The 20,373-nt window shown below is 39.1% G+C and overlaps 1 long non-coding RNA gene across 4 annotated transcripts in view; it reads left to right on the top strand.

Annotated features, from left to right (window-relative positions):
• Positions 1-20,373, top strand: part of LOC129659201 (uncharacterized) — a 185,663-nt gene that overhangs the window by 36,193 nt on the left and 129,097 nt on the right. Inside the window, exon 2 of one of the 4 annotated variants that reach the window (XR_008717881.1) lies at positions 11,583-11,617. The exons of the other annotated variants lie outside the window; for them this stretch is intronic. This is a non-coding gene — a long non-coding RNA (uncharacterized LOC129659201). The remainder of the gene's footprint in view (positions 1-11,582; positions 11,618-20,373) is intronic. 4 annotated transcript variants of the gene reach the window in all.

The raw sequence follows: 20,373 nt of genomic DNA, 5'->3' as shown, positions 1-20,373 counted from the left end.
TGTTCCATGTCCACTTCTAACTGTTGGTTCTTGACCTTCATGCAGATTTCTCAAGAGGCAGATCAGGTGGTCTGGTATTCCCATCTCTTTAAGAAGTTTCCAGAGTTTGTTGTGGTTCACACAAAGACTTTGGCATATTCAATAAAGCAGAAATAGATGTTTTTCTCGAACTCTCTTGCTCTTTGATGACCCAAAGGATGTTGACAATTTGAACTCTGGTTCCTCTGCCTTTTTTAAAATCAGCTTGAACATCTGGAAGTTCACAGTTCACGTATTGCTGAAGTCTGGCTTGGAGAATTTTAAGCATTACTTTACTAGTTTGTGAGATGAGTGCAATTGTGCAATAGAATGAGCATTCTTTGGTATTGCCTTTCTTTGGGATCGGAATGAAAACTGACCTTTTCCAGTCCTGTGGCCACTGCTGAGTTTTCCAAATTTGCTGGCATATTGAGTGTAGCACTTTCACAGCATCATCTCTTAGGATTTGACATAGCTCAACTGGAATGCCATCACCTCCACTAGCTTTGTTCATAGTGATGCTTCCCTATGGCCCACTTGACTTCACATTCCAGGATGTCTGGCTGTAGGTGAGTGATCACACCATCGTGATTATTTGAGTCATGAAGATCTGTTTTGTATAGTTCTCCTGTGTATTCTTGCCACCTCTTCCTAATATCTTCTGCTTCTGTTTAGGTCCATACCATTTCTGTCCTTTATCGAGCCCATCTTTGCATGAAATGTTCCCTTGGTATCTCTAATTGTCCTGAAGAGATCTCTAGTCTTTCCCATTCCATAGTTTTCCTCTATTTCTTTGCATTGATCACTGAGGAATGCTTTCTTATCTCTCCTTGCTATTCTTTGAAACTCTGCATTCAAATATATATACCTTTCCTTTTCTCCTTTGCTTTTCACTTTTCTTGTTTTCACAGCTATAGTATGGTATGCAGTACGTACTACTATATTCTTTCTATAACTACTTAGTAATTTTTTGTCTCTATATAGTATCTATTATAGACTTTATTATATCAATGACATATTTAATAGAATTATGTACTATATATCTTAGATATATATAATGTATGATATATATATGCAATTATGTAATCCTTTATTATAATCATGTTTTATATATCTTAACATAGTTATTTATATTTCCATCTTGATCAACCACTTCAGATTAATTACATACATCATGACACTTTATCATAAATTCTTCAAATACTTATCCTATCATAAAATGCTCTCCTGCTGCTGCTAAGTTGCTTCAGTCGTGTCCGACTCTGTGCAACCCCGTAGACAGCAGCCCACCAGGCTCCCCCGTCCCTGGGATTCTCCAGGCAAGAACACTGGAGTGGGTTGCCATTTCCTTCTCCAATGCATGAAAGTGATAGGTGAAAGTGAAGTCGCTCAGTCGTGTCCGACTCTTAGCAACCCCATGGACTGCAGCCTACCAGGCTCCTCCATCCATGGGATTTTCCAGGCAAGAGTACTGGAGTGGGGTGCCATTGCCTTCTCCAATGCTCTCCTAGATAACCAGTAAACAATTTTCACCCTCAAATTTAACATGGTTATAAAACTATTATGTAACATACAGTTTAAGCTCACATTTATTAATATTCAATAATGTTCTTCATAGCCTTGCTTTTAAAAAAATAAAATATAATTTAAAAATCATTTATTTAATTTAGTAGTTAATTCACTTTTAGTCTTCTTTATTCTAGAATAGTTTCCTTCCTCCTCTTGCTTGCCACCCCCCACTTGTTTTTTCTTTAAAGACATCGACAATTTAAAACCATTTGTCTGATTTTGTCTTGTTTTCTCATGTTAAGCTTCAAGTAAACCTTTGTGAGACAAACACTACATAGACAACTGTGTGTACCTTCTGAAACATCACACAAGAAGTAATATAATGTCTTTCACATGATTCGGGATGATCTTTCATATCACTTATTAAGGGTGTACCTATCAGATCCCTGTTGCATTTATCTTTTTTCTTTGTAACTAATAGGTAATTTGGTAGTTTAGACTTCAGACAGTGTGAATATCCTGACCCCAAATCAACTTTCACTTAAATATTTTAGTATTCAGTAATTATTCTTGGCTGAACTGATTACTAAAATCATTGTTACAAAGTGAGATCCATTCTTTTTCTGCCACCAGTAATTTAGCCTTTGGATTATGAGCACTTTGGCACCTATATCTGGTTTTTAGCTTTTAGTGCATTAGCTTAAACTGACACAGATAGAACTTGAGTATAACATCCTGACATAAATTGTTACATTTAGTACTTTTTCAGAGCAAAGACTTCTGCTACTTTGCATTATAAACACTTCATGACCTAGCATGATTACTTCTAAATGGAACACAGTAAAAAAAAAAAAAAAAAACAAACAAAAAAAAACCACCTGAACATTTGATTAAATGTGAAAAAATTGCACATATATGTATATATATACATTAGAATTTTGCACTGGCCCTAATTGAAAGAAACCTCTATGTTAAAATAATACATGAGTTTGGAATGTCAAGAAGCTTTCTTGATTGTACTTGAAATATTTGACATTTGGGAAGTAGTATACTTCAAAATTTTCCAAGCCAGGCTTCAGCAGTACATGAACCATGAACTTCCAGATGTTCAAGCTGGTTTTAGAAAAGGCAGAGGAACCAGAGATCAAATCACCAACATCTGCTGGATCATGGAAAAAGCAAGAGAGTTCCAGAAAAACATCTATTTCTGCTTTATTGACTATGCCAAAGCCTTTGACTGTATGGACCACAATAAACTGTGGAACATTCTGAGAGAGATGGGAATACCAAACCACCTGACCTGCCTCTTGAGAAACCTATATGCAGGTCAGGAAGCAACAGTTAGAACAGGACATGGAACAACAGACTGGTTCCAAATAGGAAAAGGAATACGTCAAAGCTGTATATTGTCATCCTGCTTATTTAACTTCTATGCAGAGTACATCATGAGAAATGCTGGGCTGGAAGAAGCACAAGCTGGAAGCAAGATTGCCGGGAGAAATATCAATAACCTCAGATATGCAGATGATACCACCCTTATGGCAGAAAGTGAAGAGGAACCAAAAAGCATCTTGATGAAGTGAAAGTGGAGAGTGAAAAAGTTGGCTTAAAGCTCAACATTCAGAAAACGAAGATCATGGCATCCAGTCCCATTACTTCATGGGAAATAGATGGGGAAACAGTGGAAACATGTCAGACTTTATTTTGGGGAGCTCCAAAATCACTGCAGATGGTGACTGCAGCCATGAAATTAAAAGACACTTGCTCCTTGGAAGAAAAGTTATGACCAATCTAGATAGCATATTCAAAAGCAGAGACATTACTTTGCCAACAAAGGTCCATCTAGTCAAGGCTATGGTTTTTCCAGTAGTCATGTATGGATGTGAGAGTTGCATTGTAAAGAAAGCTGAGCACTGCAGAATTGATGCTTTTGAACTGTGGTGTTGGAGAAGATGCTTGAGAGTCCCTTGGACTGCAAGGAGATCCAACCAGTCCATCCTAAAGGAGATTGGTCCTGGGTGTTCTTTCGAGGGAATGATGCTAAAGCTGAAACTCCAGTACTTTGGCCACCTCATGAAAAGAGTTGACTCATTGGAAAAGATTCTGATCCTGGGAGGGATTGGGGGCAGGAGGAGAAGGGGACGACAGAGGATGAGATGGCTGAATGGCATCACCGACTTGATGGACGTGAGTCTGAGTGAACTCCGGCAGTTGGTGATGGACAGGGAGGCCTGGCGTGCTGCAATTCATGGGGGTCACAAACAGTCAGACACGACTGAGCGACTGAACTGCACTGAACTGATACTTGTAGGTAGGGGCTTCCCTGGTGACTCTAGTAAAGAATCTACCTGCAATGCAGAAGACACAGGATAAGTGGGTTTGATCCCTGGGTTGGGAAGATCCTCTGGAGGAGGGCATGGCAACCCGCTCCAGTATTGTTGCCTAGGGAATCCCATGGACATAGGAGCCTGGTAGGCTACAGTCCATGGCATCACAAAGAAATGACTGAAGTGACTGAGCAGCAGCATACTTATGGATAAATATAGGCTTAGATCTAGACTTTTGTGTGAATTTGAGTATATTCCTTAAGTTCTCTTTGTCTCATTCTGTAATATTTAAAATGGAACAAATAATAACCACTTCTCAGGAAAGTTTTAAGGTAAAATGACATAAGTAGAAACTGTTTGACATAATTCCTGACACAAGGCCGTGTCTGAAACAGGATACTTGATAAATGGTGAGATATAATATTATTATTTTTGCTACTGAATCATATTAGTAAAAAACAGTATTGCTCTGTCAAATATGCTCTTGAGTGTGTACAAATACTATATACAATAAACAAGTAAAATATAAACTAAATATCAAAATTTGACATTATCTAAAGGAGAAAAGGAAAGATATACCCATTTGAATGCAGAGTTCCAAAGAATACCAAGGAGAGATAAGAAAGCCTTCCTCAGCGATCAATGCAAAGAAATAGAGGAAAACAATAGAATGGGAAAGTCTAGAGTTCTCTTCAAGATAATTAGAGATACAAAGGGAACATTTCATGCAAAGGTGGGCTCAATAAAGAAATGGTATGGACTTAACAGAAGCAGACAATATTAAGAGATGACAAGGATACACAAAAGAACTATACAAAATAGATCTTCACAACCCAAATAATCACAATGGTGTGATCACCAATCTAGAGACAGACCTCCTGGAAAGTGAAGTCAAGTGGGCCTTAGGAAGCATCTCTACGAACAAAGCTAGTGGAGGTGATGGCATTCCAGTTGAGCTATGTCAAATCCTGAAAGATGATGCTGTGAAAGTGCTGCACTCAATATGCCAGCAAATTTGGAAAACTCAGCAGTGGCCACAGGACTGGAAAAGGTCAGTTTTCATTCCAATCCCAAAGAAAGGCAATGCCAAAGAATGCTCAGACTACCACACAATTGCACTCATCTCACACGCTAGTAAAGTAATGCTCAAAATTCTCCAAGCCAGGCTTCAGCAATATATGAACTGTGAACTTCCAGATGTTCAAGCTGGTTTTAGAAAAGGCAGAGGAACCAGAGATCAATTGCCAACATCCTTTGGGTCACCAAAAAAGCAAGAGAGTTCCAGAGAAACATTTATTTCTGCTTTATTGACTATGTGAAAGCCTTTGACTGTGTGGACCACAACAAACTCTGGAAATTTCTGAAAGAGATGGGAATACCAGACCACCTGACCTGCCTCTTGAGAAATCTGTATGCAGGTCAGGAACCAACAATTAGAAGTGGATATGGAACAACAGACTGCTCCAAATCAGGAAAGGAATACATCAAGGCTATATATTGTCACCCTGCTTATTTAACTTATATGCAGAGTACATCATGAGAAATGCTGGGCTGGATGAAGCACAAGCTGGGCTCATGCTTGCCAGGAGAAATATCAATAACCTCAGATATGCAGATGACGTCACCCTTACACAGAAAGCAAAGAACTAAAGAGCCTCTTGTTGAAAGTGAAAGAGGAGAGTGAAAAATTTGGCTTAAAACTCAACATTCAGAAAACTAAGATCATAGCATCTGGTCCCATTGTTTTAAGGCAAATAGATTGTTCAACGGTGGAAACAGTGATTGCTATTAAAGGAATAGCTATGTTCCTTGCTATTCTTTATTTTTCTGGGCTCCAAAATTGCTGCAGATGGTGACAGCAGCCATGAAATTAAAAGACGCCTGCTCCTTGGAAGAAAAGTTATGACCCATCTAGATAGCATATTGAAAAGCAGAGACATTACTTTGCCAACAAAGGTCCATTGAGCCAAGGCTATGGTTTTTCCAGTAGTCATGTATGGATGTGAGAGTTGGACTATAAAAAAAAGCTGAGCACCAAAGAATTGATGATTTTGGACTGTGGTGTTGGAGAAAACTCTTGAGAGTCCCTTGGAATGCACGGAGATCCAACCAGTCCATCCTAAAGGAAATCAGTCCTGAATATTTTTTGGAAGGGCTTATGTTAAAGCTGAAACTCCAATCCTTTGGCCACCTGATGCAAAGAACTGACTCCTTGGAAAAGATCCTGATGCTGGGAAAGATTGAAGGCAGGAAGAGAGGGGGATGACAGAGGAAGAGATGGCTGGATGGCATCACCGACTCAGTGGACATAAGTTTGAGTAACCGGGAGTTGGCAGTGGACTGGAAGGCCTGTCATGCGGTAGTCCATTGGGTCTCAAAGAGTCAGAAGCGACTGAGTGACTGAACTGAACTGGCTCTTCTATGATCCAAATATTTGTGAATATTTTTATGAGCTTTGCTTATAGCAGATATTTACAAATTAAATCATGTTGTAGGGTTCTTAAAATACAGCTTATCCCCTTTCAACTCATGACATAATTTTTTCAAAGCTTTTCTAAAGAGACAAATGCAGTTTTTTATTTTTTTTGGTGGAGGGGTGACGGTGGTTTAACATGGTGTCTAGTTGTGTTTTTTGTTTTTTTGTTTTTTTTTTAACTTCATTTTTAGTTGCCTGACCGATTGCCCCTATAAGCTTTTAGATTTTTCTTTTGATTTTTCTTATTTATCTCTTAGTAAAACATTCAGATTCACTTTGTCTGTTTTTCCTAGGAACTCAGCTCTTACAATTTTCTATTGTTCTTTTTTCTCTGTAGCAATTTCACCTCGCCAAGCTGTGTGCACTGCTCTCTGAAGAGTTAACACAAAATCTATTTGCTATCTCATAACAGCATGACTTTAGTCCATCTTCATTTAATCATAAATTATCAGGCTGCAAAGAGTCCTTGCAGTGTCCAGCCAAATTGAAACGAGCTTTCTAAAGCCCATTCCTGGTCATCTGTTCTTAATGGTTTTGCCTTCACTTTGAACAGGGTTAGTGCACCTTAGAGCAAAATCATCTTTGAAGCTGTGGAATTTTTAATGACTCCTAATATAATAGAGTTCACTGTGAAAGACTTGAATGGTAATATTTACACAAACCATATCTAAATTAAGCTGGCTTCTCAGGCTAGAAAATCCTTCAAGAATCATTCCCCACTCTGTGGATGGAAAAAAATGTCTTCAGAGAATAGAATGGCCATGGACGATGAGCACTGAACAATCTACTTGGAAATCAAGGAGGTGGGACTGGGAGAAAATTACGTTTAATTTACCTTGTCTGTCTTTTTGTGTTTACTTTCTTTGGAGGAAATCATGATGTGAATATTATAAAAAATTTTGGAAAGCAGTATGCTGGTATATGTGCATGGTACATATGTGAGCACAACAGGATATTAATACAGAGATAACTCCAAACTCCAGGGCATTTTCTGTTAAACATTTTCTTTTTTTTTTTTTTTTTTTACTGTGATGTGTATGTGTGTGTGTATAAAGTCAATTATACGTGTTGTAGAACTTATATTATCAACTCGACATCTTTTTTAAAGTTACCTTTGAGAATAAACAAGGTTCTGACTTATCAGGACCACCTGATGTTGGCTGTCTGCTCTATAGACCAAAGGTGAGGCTGCCTGGATGGGCCAGTGAGTGAGTAATACAGAAGTGAGTGGGTTATGTAGAAGAGCGGGGTTCTACTGTATTAAAATAAACCTTTATTTGTCTAGGGCAACAAATTCTGCTAGAGGACCCAATATGTGATTTGTGTATGTGCAAACATTGTAACTTGAAGTCATCTTTTCTATTATCTTTTTGACATTGAGCTTTTCTTTCAGTCTCAGAGATGGTTTGGAAAAAAATCAAAATCTGCCACGTAGCTTATCATGTACTTCTGAAGTGTAGTTGGCCATCCTGAGGCCATAGTTTTGCTTAAAGGTTTTCATGCTTAAAATGCCTCTGTGTGGATGGTGATCTGAGTATAGTCACCAGTCACCTTATAAATGTGTGTGTGCTAAGTTGCTTCAGTCCTGTCCAACTCTGTGGGACCCTATGGACTGTAGCCCGCCAGGTTCCTCTGTCCATTGGATTCTCCAGGCAAGAATACTGGAGTGGTTTGCCATGCCCTTCTCCAGGGGAACTTCCTGACCCAGAGATGGAATCTGCATCTCTTTTGTCTCCTGCATTTGTAGGCAGATTTTTTTGTTTTGTTTTTTTTTTTACCACTAGTACTACCTGGGAAGCCCCACCTTACATATAGGAGAAACTTAATGATCAGATGGGGACAGCCAGCTTGCCTCAACTTACCAACTTCCTTGATTTTGGACTCTGCAAGGAGAAAGAGGAGAGAGATAAAGGTCCAAAGTTGTAGTGAGCTTGGGCCCAGCAAGGAATGGGGACATCACATGGGCAGGATTTGGTTGGGGTGTTCCTGTCTCTGTACATATATCCAGAAGGTGAGCAAAGATTCTGCTGCTCAAAATGGCTGGTATGAACCTAAGGCATCACTCATGTCTTCACTTAATCTAGTCTCTGGTTCAGATATAGCTGATTTGCTTATTGCCTTCTGCCCTGAGATAGTGCCTGTTTTTATTTCTTGTTACAACTGGTTTTCAGGTGTGGCTTGTGTTAAACAGACTTTCTTTGTCTCTACAGCCTCAAGATTTCCTTCTCTATCTCTCCATTCTGTAGATCCCAATCCTAATAAACTTTAAGTCCAAGGTCAGAGCTGACTGGGTCATTCTCCATCATGGCAAAATAAGAACGTGTGATACTAGGTGGTCCAAGGCAGGACAGATGTCTTTTCCACCCCTTTTCCTTCTACTTCTGTTCAGAGAAAAATTGGCATGCATGCATTTACATTGCCAGAGCTATGAAGAACACTCAGATGCCATCTTCTCCTCTAACTTATGGGGGTGGGATAATTATTTCAGAAGCTGCAATAATCCCTGCTTGTCTTCACTGGAGTAGGATCTAGTGTCAGTATTTATGCTATGTTAGATTTGGCAATAGTATAAATTATTTAATTTCAAAGTCAATTGTAATCTAACAGACTCTTCGGCCCATTTCTTAGTTAATTTCTTTCCCTTCTTCCCTCGTTGAGATACTTATTTCCTTGACTTTTATGATGATACTTCCATATTTTCTCCTCTTTCTCTGTACCTTCATCTTAGTATCTCTGCTAGCTTCTTTCCCTCAACTGAAATTTTTAAGTATTATAGGGCCCTTGGGCATTACTCTAGGCTCTTTATATTCTCTCTTTCAGTGCCCTGTAGCTTTTGTATTTTTTGTGTGTCTGTGCTTGTGGTTCACAAACTTGTCTCTAGACCAGATTGCTCCCTTGAGTGGCTTATTCTATACTTCAGCCTACCAATGTATCTCTGTTTTCCCACCTACACCTACTCTGAGCAAGCTGTGCCATTGCTTTACACATGTTCCCCTTCTGCTATCCCACTTTAGCCCAAAACACCACCATCTTTCCCCTAAACTGCTACGAGTCTAACATGTTTTTTTATTCTTTGTGATCTCTAGTGATGCAATGTCCATACAGAAATCATAGTGACTTTTAAAATATATATATATCAGTTCAGTTCAGTCACTCAGTCATGTCCGACTCTTTGCGACCCCATGAATCACAGCACGCCAGGCCTCCCTGTCCATCACCAACTCTCAGAGTTCACCCAGACTCATGTCCATCGAGTCAGTGATGCCATCCAGCCATCTCATCCTCTGCCGTCCCCTTCTCTTGCCCCCAATCTCTCTTTTCAATGAGTGAACTCTTCACATGAGGTGGCCAAAGTACTGGAGTTTCAGCTTTAGCATCATTCCCTCCAAAGAAATCCCAGGGCTGATCTCCTTCAGAATGGACTGGTTGGATCTCCTTATAGTCCAAGGAACTCTTAAGAGTCTTCTCCAACACCACAGTTCAAAAGCATCAATTCTTTGGCGCTCAGCCTTCTTCACAGTCCAACTCTCACATCCATACATGGAAAAACCATAGCCTTGACTAGACGGACCTTTGTTGGCAAAGTAATGTCTCTGCTTTTGAATATGCTATCTAGGTTGGTCATAACTTTCCTTCCAAGGAGTAAGTCTCTTTTAATTTCATGGCTGCAGTCACCATCTGCAGTGATTTTGAAGCCCCAAAAAATAAAGTCTGACACTGTTTCCACTGTTTCCCCATCTATTTCCCATGAAGTGATGGGACTGGATGCCATGATCTTCGTTTTCTGAATGTTGAGCTTTAAGCCAACTTTTTCACTCTCCACTTTCACTTTTATCAAGAGGCTTTTGAGTTCCTCTTCCCTTTCTGCCATAAGGGTGGTGTCATCTGCATATCTGAGGTTATTGATATTTCTCCCAGCAATCTTGATTCCAGCTAGTGTTTCTTCCAGCCCAGCATTTCTCATGATGTACTCTGCATAGAAGTTAAATAAGCAGGGTGACAATATACAGCCTTGACGTACTCCTTTCCCTATTTGGAATCAGTCTGTTGTTCCAGGTCCAGTTCTAACTGTTGCTTCCTGACCTGCATACAGATTTCTCAAGAGGCAGGTCAGATGGTCTGGTATTCCCATCTCTTTCAGAATTTTCCACAGTTGATTGTGATCCACACAGTCAAAGGCTTTGGCATAGTCAATAAAGCAGAAATAGATGTTTTTCTGGAACTCTCTTGCTTTTTCCATGATCCAGCGGATGTGGCAATTTGATCTCTGATTCCTCTGCCTTTTCTAAAACCAGCTTGAACAGCAGGAAGTTCATGGTTCACGTCTTGCTGAAGCCTGGCTTGGAGAATTTTGAGCATTACTTTACTAACATGTGAGATGAGTGCAATTGTACGGTAGTTTGAGCATTCTTTGGCATTGCCTTTCTTTGGGATTGGAATGCAAACTGACCTTTTCCAGTCCTGTGGCCACTGCTGAGTTTTCCAAATTTGCTGGCATATTGAGTGCAGCACTTTCACAGCATCATCTTTCAGGATTTGGAATAGCTCAACTGGAATTCCATCACCTCCACTAGCTTTGTTCGTAGTGATGCTTTCTAAGGCCCACTTGACTTCACATTCCAAGATTTCTGGCTCTAGGTCATGTATATAAATTTATAGAACTCTGCTGCATAAAATATTTTACTGGCTTATTGTACCTAGAGTGAAATATGTAGCCTACAAGGCTGTATGACCATGTCTGACTCTTGCTACCTCATTGGTTGTATCACTATTATCTAGGTGTGCTGCCCCTCCTTTCTGGCCTTGAAATTTACCAAACTCTTTCATATTTCAGTCTTTATGCTTGTAATTCCTTCATTTTTGGAAAACTTGACTCCTGGCTTGGCACCTGTTGTTTCTCTTTCATATCTGAGATCTGCCCCATTTATCTGAAGTCTACCCTATACTCAGTTCTCTCCAACCTCCTTATGGCCTTTCATTCTTATCATGCTCTGTGGTGATCTACTTGCTGTTTATTTTCCATTCATTCATTGCCACTGCTCCACCTACTGAGAATGTCAACTCTGTGGGCCCAGGGTACTTGGCTGCCTTGTTCGTGGCAGTATCCCTTGTTCTAGCAGTTTCTGACACATAATAAGTGCTCAGTAAAATTTTGATGAATGAATGCATAGGAAGTTGTATATGGCCACATATGATTTGTAGAAGACAACAGTCTATTCTTTCATTTGAACAAAACTTTTTTCTCTTTTTAGGAGGGACTGCTGAGAGAATACTAGCAAACAAGAGGGTAAGAGTCCCTGAAGCTCCTTGTCATGTTGAAATCGATTATAGACTAAATTTGGAACATTTGGAACCCGCTGTATAAGGGTTTTCTTGTTCACCTTTACTGCAGGTTTCGGTGCATTTCTTCTGTTTCCTCAGACCACAGAAATGAAAATTCATAGCTTAGTACAACCTGAAACAAGACTACTTTTTCAAGTACTGTGTCCAGGTAGCTCAGGATTCAGATGCAAGAAAATGATGATCAGAGTTAATGAGAAGTTAACAGTGCAAGTCGATTTGTGTGAAAGCCAAATATAAAGCTCCAGCCCAGGTTGTAAGTCCAAAATCCAAAACACTCTGAGAAGTGAACAGTTTTGCTGAAAGTTTTTGAACAACTCTTCTTGCAGCAAACCCTGATCTGAACTTATATGAGCCAATTTCAAGTTTTTATTTATCCAAAACTGCATGGTACCCTGGAGGAATGTTAATGTTTTTAGTCAGTATGAGATACTTGCAGCATCAAAGGATGCTTTGAGGGGATTTTGAAATTATAGTCCTATGCATTTTGAGCTGGATTCATTGTGGGTTTTTTGTGGTGTCCCAGAATTACGTTATATTATTGAATTCAAAATATTTCCCACTTCCTTTCATCACTTATTATTTAAGTAAACACCCATTTAAGGTGCACTGAAATGTTTTTGTCCAAGAAATTAAAACATACAAGCTTCTGACTATAATTTATTTGGAGAAGGGAAATAAGTTTCTTTTTAATAAGTTCTATCTAACATGGTTGAAGAAATTGCAACAGAGATGTGGTAGCACATGGAATGAAAAATGATAGGTAGTAATAATCCAGATCTTGTAGTTTTAATAGCTTTTCAAGCAAATGACAGATGGTGACAACATTTTGAGTGTGATCCATGTTGAACTGGCCATCACTAATTACCAGGTATTTTGTTTGTACTTGGCTTTCATACTGATTGGCTTATGATATGCCAGATTCAGTCAACTGTAAATTCAAACTCAACATTTCCCAGCACTGACAACTCTTCATTAACTCTGACCAGCATTTCACTGCAGCTGAATCCTCATCTATCTGGAGGGGATACATGAGGAACCAGTCTCGTTTCAAGTTCTGCCGTGGGATATTTATGTCCTCAGGTGCTGCCACTGCAATTAGTCAACCCCATGTTTGGTATTTCTTGTTTCTAAGGTTCAGGACTTAGTGCTTGATAGCTGATAGATTGTTTGACATAAGGTACTACTGCAAGCAGTGTTAGTTCCAAGGATAAAATAATAGACTGTCAGTGCATTTTATTTTCTTTCCTATACCTGGTGCTTTATTCTTTTTCTGCTTCTTCAATCTGTCTCTAATGGACCCTGGTGAACTTAGAAACCAGCAGTTAAAAATAGGAGCTTTCAAGGACAAAGAAGAGAAATGACTCTAGGTTGGTAAATATTATCAGTCCTAAAGAAATAGGAATAAAGTGCTTGATATCGAACATGTACATAGAATTTGTGATTTCTAGGTATGCAACATGATGACCTCCTAGATGGGGAAAAAAATGCTTTCTGTATGAAATTCAAAGAACAATTTACTCTTTCCTGCTCTTGTATATTCTACAAGAATGACAAAAAAAAAAAATGCCATAAATTTTAATAGCACTTTTTTTGAGGTAAAATCCATGTACAGTGAAATGTATGTATCTTAAATACTTCAGTAAGTGTTGATAAACATCTATAGCCACGTAACCTATAGCCCTATAAAGATGTACAATATTTTCATCAACTCAGAGTATCCCCCTTTCTAATAACATAAATAACTTTTTTCTGTTCTTAAACTTTTTATAAGGGGAATCATCATACAGTGATTTGTATCTGACTTTCTTTGCTCAATATAATGTTTTTGAAATTCATTTATGCTGTTTTATGTATCTGTATTTTGTTTTATTGTTGAATAGTATTTTATTATATAAGTATAAAACAGGTTCATTTTTCTAAATGTGTTCATGACTTGTGGGTTATTTCTAGGTTTGGTTATTTTGAATAAAGTTGCTTGAACATTCTTGCACAAATCTATTGGCTACATTTTTCTGGGTGAATAACTAAAAGTGTGATTGCTGTGTCATAGAGTAAGTGTATGCTTCACTTTGTAGGAAACCATCGATGTTCCAATGTGATTGTATCATTTTACATTCCTATTAGTACTGTATGAAGGTTCCAGTTGCTCTATAAATTCTTTACAATAGAATTAGCCACTTGAGTTAGTGCTTTTACTTTCTGACAATTTTAATCTGCATTTCTCGGATAACTAATGAGTCTGGGACACCTTTTATGCACCTTCTCTGACATCAAGTAGGGAGGAAACCGGGCACAGATTATTGAAATAGATAATACAGGAGGAGAAAAGGGAAAGAGAGGATTTTGTATTGGGTATATCAGACAGCTGGAAATTTGGCATTGAATTTCAAAGAGTTGGGAGACACAAGTTTAGAAATCTATTGACATGTTAAATATGATAGCATTTGGGTCCTGGTAAAAGGACTCAAACCCAGTTTTATAATTCTATAAACTGTCACAAAATGATTGCCTCTAACCTTTCTCCTTTCCTGCTCTGCCTCCATTAGAATGAGAAACCATCTGGTCAGGGGAAGAGAAGGCTTTTGTTGTGTTGAAGATATATATGGATCTTTTTTCTAACTCCAATGTATAAGAGGCTTTGTGTCATTGTGACCTGTTAAAGGGAATAAAGGATACAGGCATACCTCATTTTATTGTGTCTTATTTTATTGCACATCACAAATACAGTGGGGTTTTTTTGTTTGTTTGTTTGTTTTTTCACAAATTGAAGATTCGGAGCAACCTGACATTGTCAGATGATTATTAGTATTTTTTAGAAATAGATTATTTTTTAAAATATGTACATTGTTTTTTAGACATAATGCTTTTGCACACTTCATAGACTACAGTATAGCATAAACCTAATTTTTATATGCACTGGGAAGCCAAAAATTTTGTGTGACCTGCTTTATTGTGATATTTGCTTTACTGAGGTGGCCTGGCAGAGAATCCACAATATCTCCAAGGTATATCTATATTTGTTTTCCAAATAACATGTTCTTTCTAAATTAAAGTCTGGGTGTTCATAATTACTCCTTTCCAGACCTCAGAATTCCCTGGGAAGAAGACCTACCAAAAAGCATATGATGCTCTTGGTCTGGACTCTTTGAAAAGTCCTAGTCCTGGTCCCTGTCATCTTTCTGCAAACTTAACCCTCTCCCAGAAAGACTTACTCCATCTGGAAGTGGGTATCTGAGTTGTTCTCTAACTCTGCATCTTAACAGATCCTGTTTGGTATTTGAGAATCCAAAACAAAATAAAATGTAGGCCTCTAGAGATCTTGATTTACTAGCCATGGGATCAGATTTGTAGATTTAAAGTCACACACTACAGGTAATTCTGAGACCGATGAGCTATAATCATATTTTAGGAAAAATTAGTATTGATAAATAGAAAAGCTCGTTTCCTTTTTATCATTCTTCTTATACTCAGAGTGTGAAAGTGAGTATGATTGGATTTTGTATCCTGTTATCCTATTCATACACAATTCCCAGATTAAAATGTCATCTCCCCTTTAAACCTATAGTTAACAAATTAATACATAATCCATTGCATATGTTATAGTGCTCATCTGAAGCTATTCTATTTGAGCCTTAGAGACATTTTTTTTTAATTTCTCCAGTGCTTGCCCACTCTAAGCCACTAATCTGGGACCTCAGAAAGAACTCCTTTTTTAAAAAAAATGTATGTTATTGTGGTGAGAACACTTAACATGAGATGTACCCTCTTAACATTATAAGTGTGTAGTGCAATCATGTTGACTGCAGACACAGTGTTATACAGCAGATTTCTAAAACTTGCTCATCATGCAGAAACTTTATTCCCATTGATTCCAACTCTGCATTTTCCTGTATCCCTTCCCCCTGACAATAGCTAGTCTGCTCTCTGCTTCCATGAAATTAACTATTTCTGATACTCCATATGAATGACTCATGTTATATTGTCCTTTTGTGACTTGTTTCACTTAGCATAATGTCCTCAGGGTTCATTGATGCTGCATATAGCAGGATTTTCTTTTTAAAGGCTGAACTAGGTCAGATCAACTCAGGATAATCTTCCTTTGATAAACTCCAGAATCAACTGCTTTGGGGCCCTATTTATATATTCAGAATCCCTTTAGCCTTGTCTTATAAAAAACTTAATAACAGGAGTAAACTCCGTATTCATGTGCCATCGACACTGTTCAGTTCAGTTGCTCAGTCGTGTCCGACTCTTTGCAACCCCATGAACCTCAGCACGCCAGGCCTCCCTGTCCGTCACCAACTCCTGGAGTCTGCCCAAACCCATGTCCGTTGAGTCGGTGACGCCATCCAGCCATCTCATCCTCTGTTATCTCCTTCTCCTCCTACCCTCAATCTTCCCAGCATCAGAGTCTTTTCAAATGAGTCAACTCTTTGCATCACGTGGCCAAAGTATTGGAGTTTCAGCTTCAACATCAGTCCTACCAAAGAACACCCAGGACTGATCTTTAGGATGGACTGGTTGGATCTCCTTGCAGTCCAACGGACTCTCAAGAGTCTTCTCCAACACCACAGTTCAAAAGCATCAATTCTTTGGCACTCATATTTCTTTATAGTGCAACTCTAACATCCATACATGACTACTGGAAAAACCATAGCCTTGACTAGATGGACCTTTATTGGCAAAGTAATGTCTCTGCTTTTGAATATGCTATCTAGGTTGGTCATAACTTTCCTTCCAAGGAGTAAGTCTCTTTTAATTTCATGGCTGCAGTCACCATCTGCAGTGATTTTGGAGTCCCAAAAAATAAAGTCTGACACTGTTTCCACTGTTTCCCCATCTATTTGTCATGAAGTGATGGGACTGGATGCCATAATCTTTGTTTTCTGAATGTTGAGCTTTAAGCCAACTTTTTCGCTCTCCTCTTTCACTTTCATCAAGAGGCTCTTTAGTTCCTCTTCACTTTCTGCCATAATGGTGGTGTCATCTGCATATCTGAGTGCCGGGGACCAGCCCCGGCTGATCCAGGGTATTCGAAGCGGGGACGGCGTCGGCGACCTATTTATATTTATTTATTCATCAAAGATTCAAAGAGTAATAGAATGAGGATAGCTCAGTGAAGAAATTCAGTGGAGAAAAGCGGCTGAAATAAGGATAGCTCAGTAGGAAAATTCAGTGGAGAAAAGAAGCTGAGTGGCTTGGTTTACGCGGAAAATCAATATAACCCGTGACACCAGGTTAGCTCTGACCACGGAGGCCGCAGGCGCCCTCTTGAATAGCGGAAGGTGCCCCACCTTAGACACCTTCTCGAGTGGGTCTTAGAAGCCCAGGCAAATAAATGGTCGCAGAGGACATCCACGCTCCAGATGGACGCTCAGCCGGAAGTTAAAGGGAAGAATGACATGGGGAGACCAAGTTTCAGTGAACAAGGCCCGCACTTTATTTTCCAAAGTAGTTTTTATACCTTAAGGTATGCATAGAGGATAATGGGGGAAGGGGTAGAGTCATGCAGCAAGCCAGGCTTTCTTCCTGCAAACTTATCATATGCAAAAGTTCAGGTGATAGACATCATCTTCTGGCCCGGAGGCCTGTTAACATTTTAAGAAACTTATCTTTCTCTAAAGGTGATTATTCCAAAGTCAGGCGCCAGCCTTCCAAAAAGCATTGAACAAAGCTGCATTTTACATTTCTATACACCCATTATATCAATCAATACACTGCCAAGGACACAGTAGGTAAGGAGTATGGAGACTTAGCAGCAAACATTGGCCCAACAAGTGAAAAACCCTTCACCAATACAATTTCTAATCAATCTTTTAACTACTCAAAGGAATCTGTGTTTAGGCAGTTTAGAACATCTCCTGCCTCTCACAATTGGGAGGCTCTGAACAATCACATGTGGCCAGAAAAACCCATTCAGGCAGGCTAGAGGATTTTCAAAGGAGTTTGTAGGTTGAAACACTGTCACATCCAAGAATTATTAACTGGAGCTGTAAGCTAACTCTCTTTTCAGAGAGAGGTAGTGGGGGACAGCCCCCCGTAAAGTCAGAGGTGTAGGTGAAAGCACAAAGCAGAAAGTAGGCAGACTCTGGTTTTGGGGGTAGATGCTCGAGAATTTCCAGGGGGACTCCTGAGGCTCGATCCCGCCTTTGCGTATGCCGAGCCTCCTTCCTCATGACCTTTGTCATGGGCGGAGTGCCTCACGCTGGCTCTCAGCAGTGATAGAATTCCAGTTGAGCTATTCCAGATCCTCACTCAATATGCAATATGCCGGCTCCCAGCATCTGAGGTTATTGATATTTCTCCCGGCAGTCTTGATTCCAGCTTGTGCTTCTTCCAGTCCAGTGTTTCTCATGATGTACTCGGCATAAAAGTTAAATAATCAGGGTGACAATATACAGCCTTGACGTACTCCTTTCCCTATTTGGAGCCTGTTGTTCCATGTCCAGTTCTAACTATTTCTTCCTGACCTGCATATAGGTTTCTCAAGAGGCAGGTCAGGTGGTCTGGTATTCCCATCTCTTTCAGAATTTTCCACAGTTTATTGTGATCCACACAGTCAAAGGCTTTGGCATAGTCAATAAAGCAGAAATAGATGTTTTTTGGAACACTGTAGAGGACGGGAATATGCAGTTGTTACATCAAGAGGCAGGGATATTGGGGTCCATCCTAGACTTCTGCCTAAAACACCTCCTCTTAGTGGCTGCTTGATGATATTTCTTTAACATATGGAACTTGCTGATTATTGCTGGGCGATACACACTCCACCAACAGATAACTCAGTTGACTTGTATACTATAGCGTGTGTGTGTGCTCAATTGTGTCCAACTCTTTGTAACCTTAAGGACTGTAGCTCAACAGGCTTCTCTATCTATGGGATTCTCAGGAAATAATACTGGAGTGGGTTGCCAATTACTCCTCCAGAGGAATCCACCTGACCTAGGGATCAAACCCATGTCTCTTATGTCTTCTGTACTGGCAGGTGAATTCTTTACCAATAATGCCACCAGGGAAGTTATCCTGTAGTGTAGATAGAGCTTGTGAAGTGAAGCGATAGGCACTCAGTCATGTCCAACTCTTTGTGACTGCATGGACTGTAGCCCACCAGGCTCCTCTGTCGATGGAATTCTCTAGGCAAGAATACTGGAGTTGGTCGCTGTTTCCTTCTCCAATAAATAGAGTATATTTCTCAACAAATAAAAACATGACTTGAATCTACCTTTTCATTTTGAAGAAGCATCACTTGCTTTTATTACCTCCCATATAAACCATACAATCTATAAATAACTTACTTTAAAAAGCAACAGAAAGTTAACACTAGAAATATGAGGAGATATTTCTTGTTTCTTGTTCATATTTGCAGGAAACTATTTTATGTAACCAAATTCTACTGTAACTTTTATTTGATTCCAGATCCTTCAATCTCACAAGTTCTCCTCAATTAAAAGATGGTCTCCTTTAGGATAGAAATCAGAAAATACCCCTAATTATGAATGCCTATTGAAATGTTTAAAGAAAACTAAATTCTTACATTGTTTGCCTAGGAGAAAATATTTTTGCATGTATCTTTTAAAATTCCTGTTGAGTTCCTTAAGTAACTTAATAATGACTTTTAAAATATTCAAGCACTTTATAAATGCATATTATATAAGTAGCTATAGAGACATGAACATCTTAAAGTGGAGGGGAGAAGGAAACAGAAAGAATAATCCAGAAAGAAATAGATCTTTTATAATTTGTTCTTAATTAACATATTTAATGTATTTAATTAAAATGTTTGGGAGAGAATGGATACATGTATATGCATGACTGAGTCCCTTTGCTGTCCATCTGAAACTATCACAACCTTATTAATCATCTGTACTCCAATAAATATATAAAGAGAAAAATATAAATTATTTCTCTCAAATTTTACCTTTTTATTAAATAGTTGAGTAGAGTAATGAAAATACTGATATTTGTAAGACCTTTGAGTAGTACTAATTTCTTGATTTTATAGGCTTTACACTTGGCCGTGCCCAGCAGCAACTCTTAACTTCACTTTTGTGTGATTCACCTTGTAAGGCAAATCTTCAATTGAGGAGGAGGCAACGAAGATCAGCAACAAGCATGTAAAATAAGTAACCCTTGTAAAGTTTTTAAAGTCTTATATATAACACTTTAACAGGTTTAGGGAAGGATATAAAGGTACCCCCGAGAGTATCCACTCTTTTGTCTCTCGGCCAGGGCGGCTCACATCACTTCTGTAACACAAGATCGTTGTAGAGATTCATTAGCCTGTAGCATGTGTGTGTAAGGATGAGGGGGAATCATTAAATATATAAACTGATAACCATTATTAGAATGTGTGCTGCAGTGTTGGCTGGTGTCTTCTACTAACAGAAACTGCTGCTGCTGCTGCTAAGTCGTTTCAGTCGTGTCCAACTCTGTGTGACCCCAGAGACGGCAGCCCACCAGTCTCCCCCGTCCCTGGGATTCTCCAGGCAAGAACACTGGAGTGGGTTGCCATTTCCTTCTCCAATGCATGAAAGTGAAAAGTGAAAGTGAAGTCCCTCAGTCGTGTCCGACTCTAGTGACCCCATGGACTGCAGCCTACCAGGCTCCTCCGTCCATGGGATTTTCCAGGCAAAAGTACTGGAGTGGGTTGCTATTGCCTTCTCCAACTAACAGAAAAGACCGTTTTATTTAGCATCTTTTGCT

Source organism: Bubalus kerabau, chromosome 8 (assembly GCF_029407905.1).
Source record: "Bubalus kerabau isolate K-KA32 ecotype Philippines breed swamp buffalo chromosome 8, PCC_UOA_SB_1v2, whole genome shotgun sequence".
Lineage (NCBI taxonomy): Eukaryota > Metazoa > Chordata > Mammalia > Artiodactyla > Bovidae > Bubalus > Bubalus kerabau.
The sequence above is the reverse complement of the archived record's forward strand: the minus strand, read 5'-3'. Positions and strand labels throughout refer to the sequence as shown.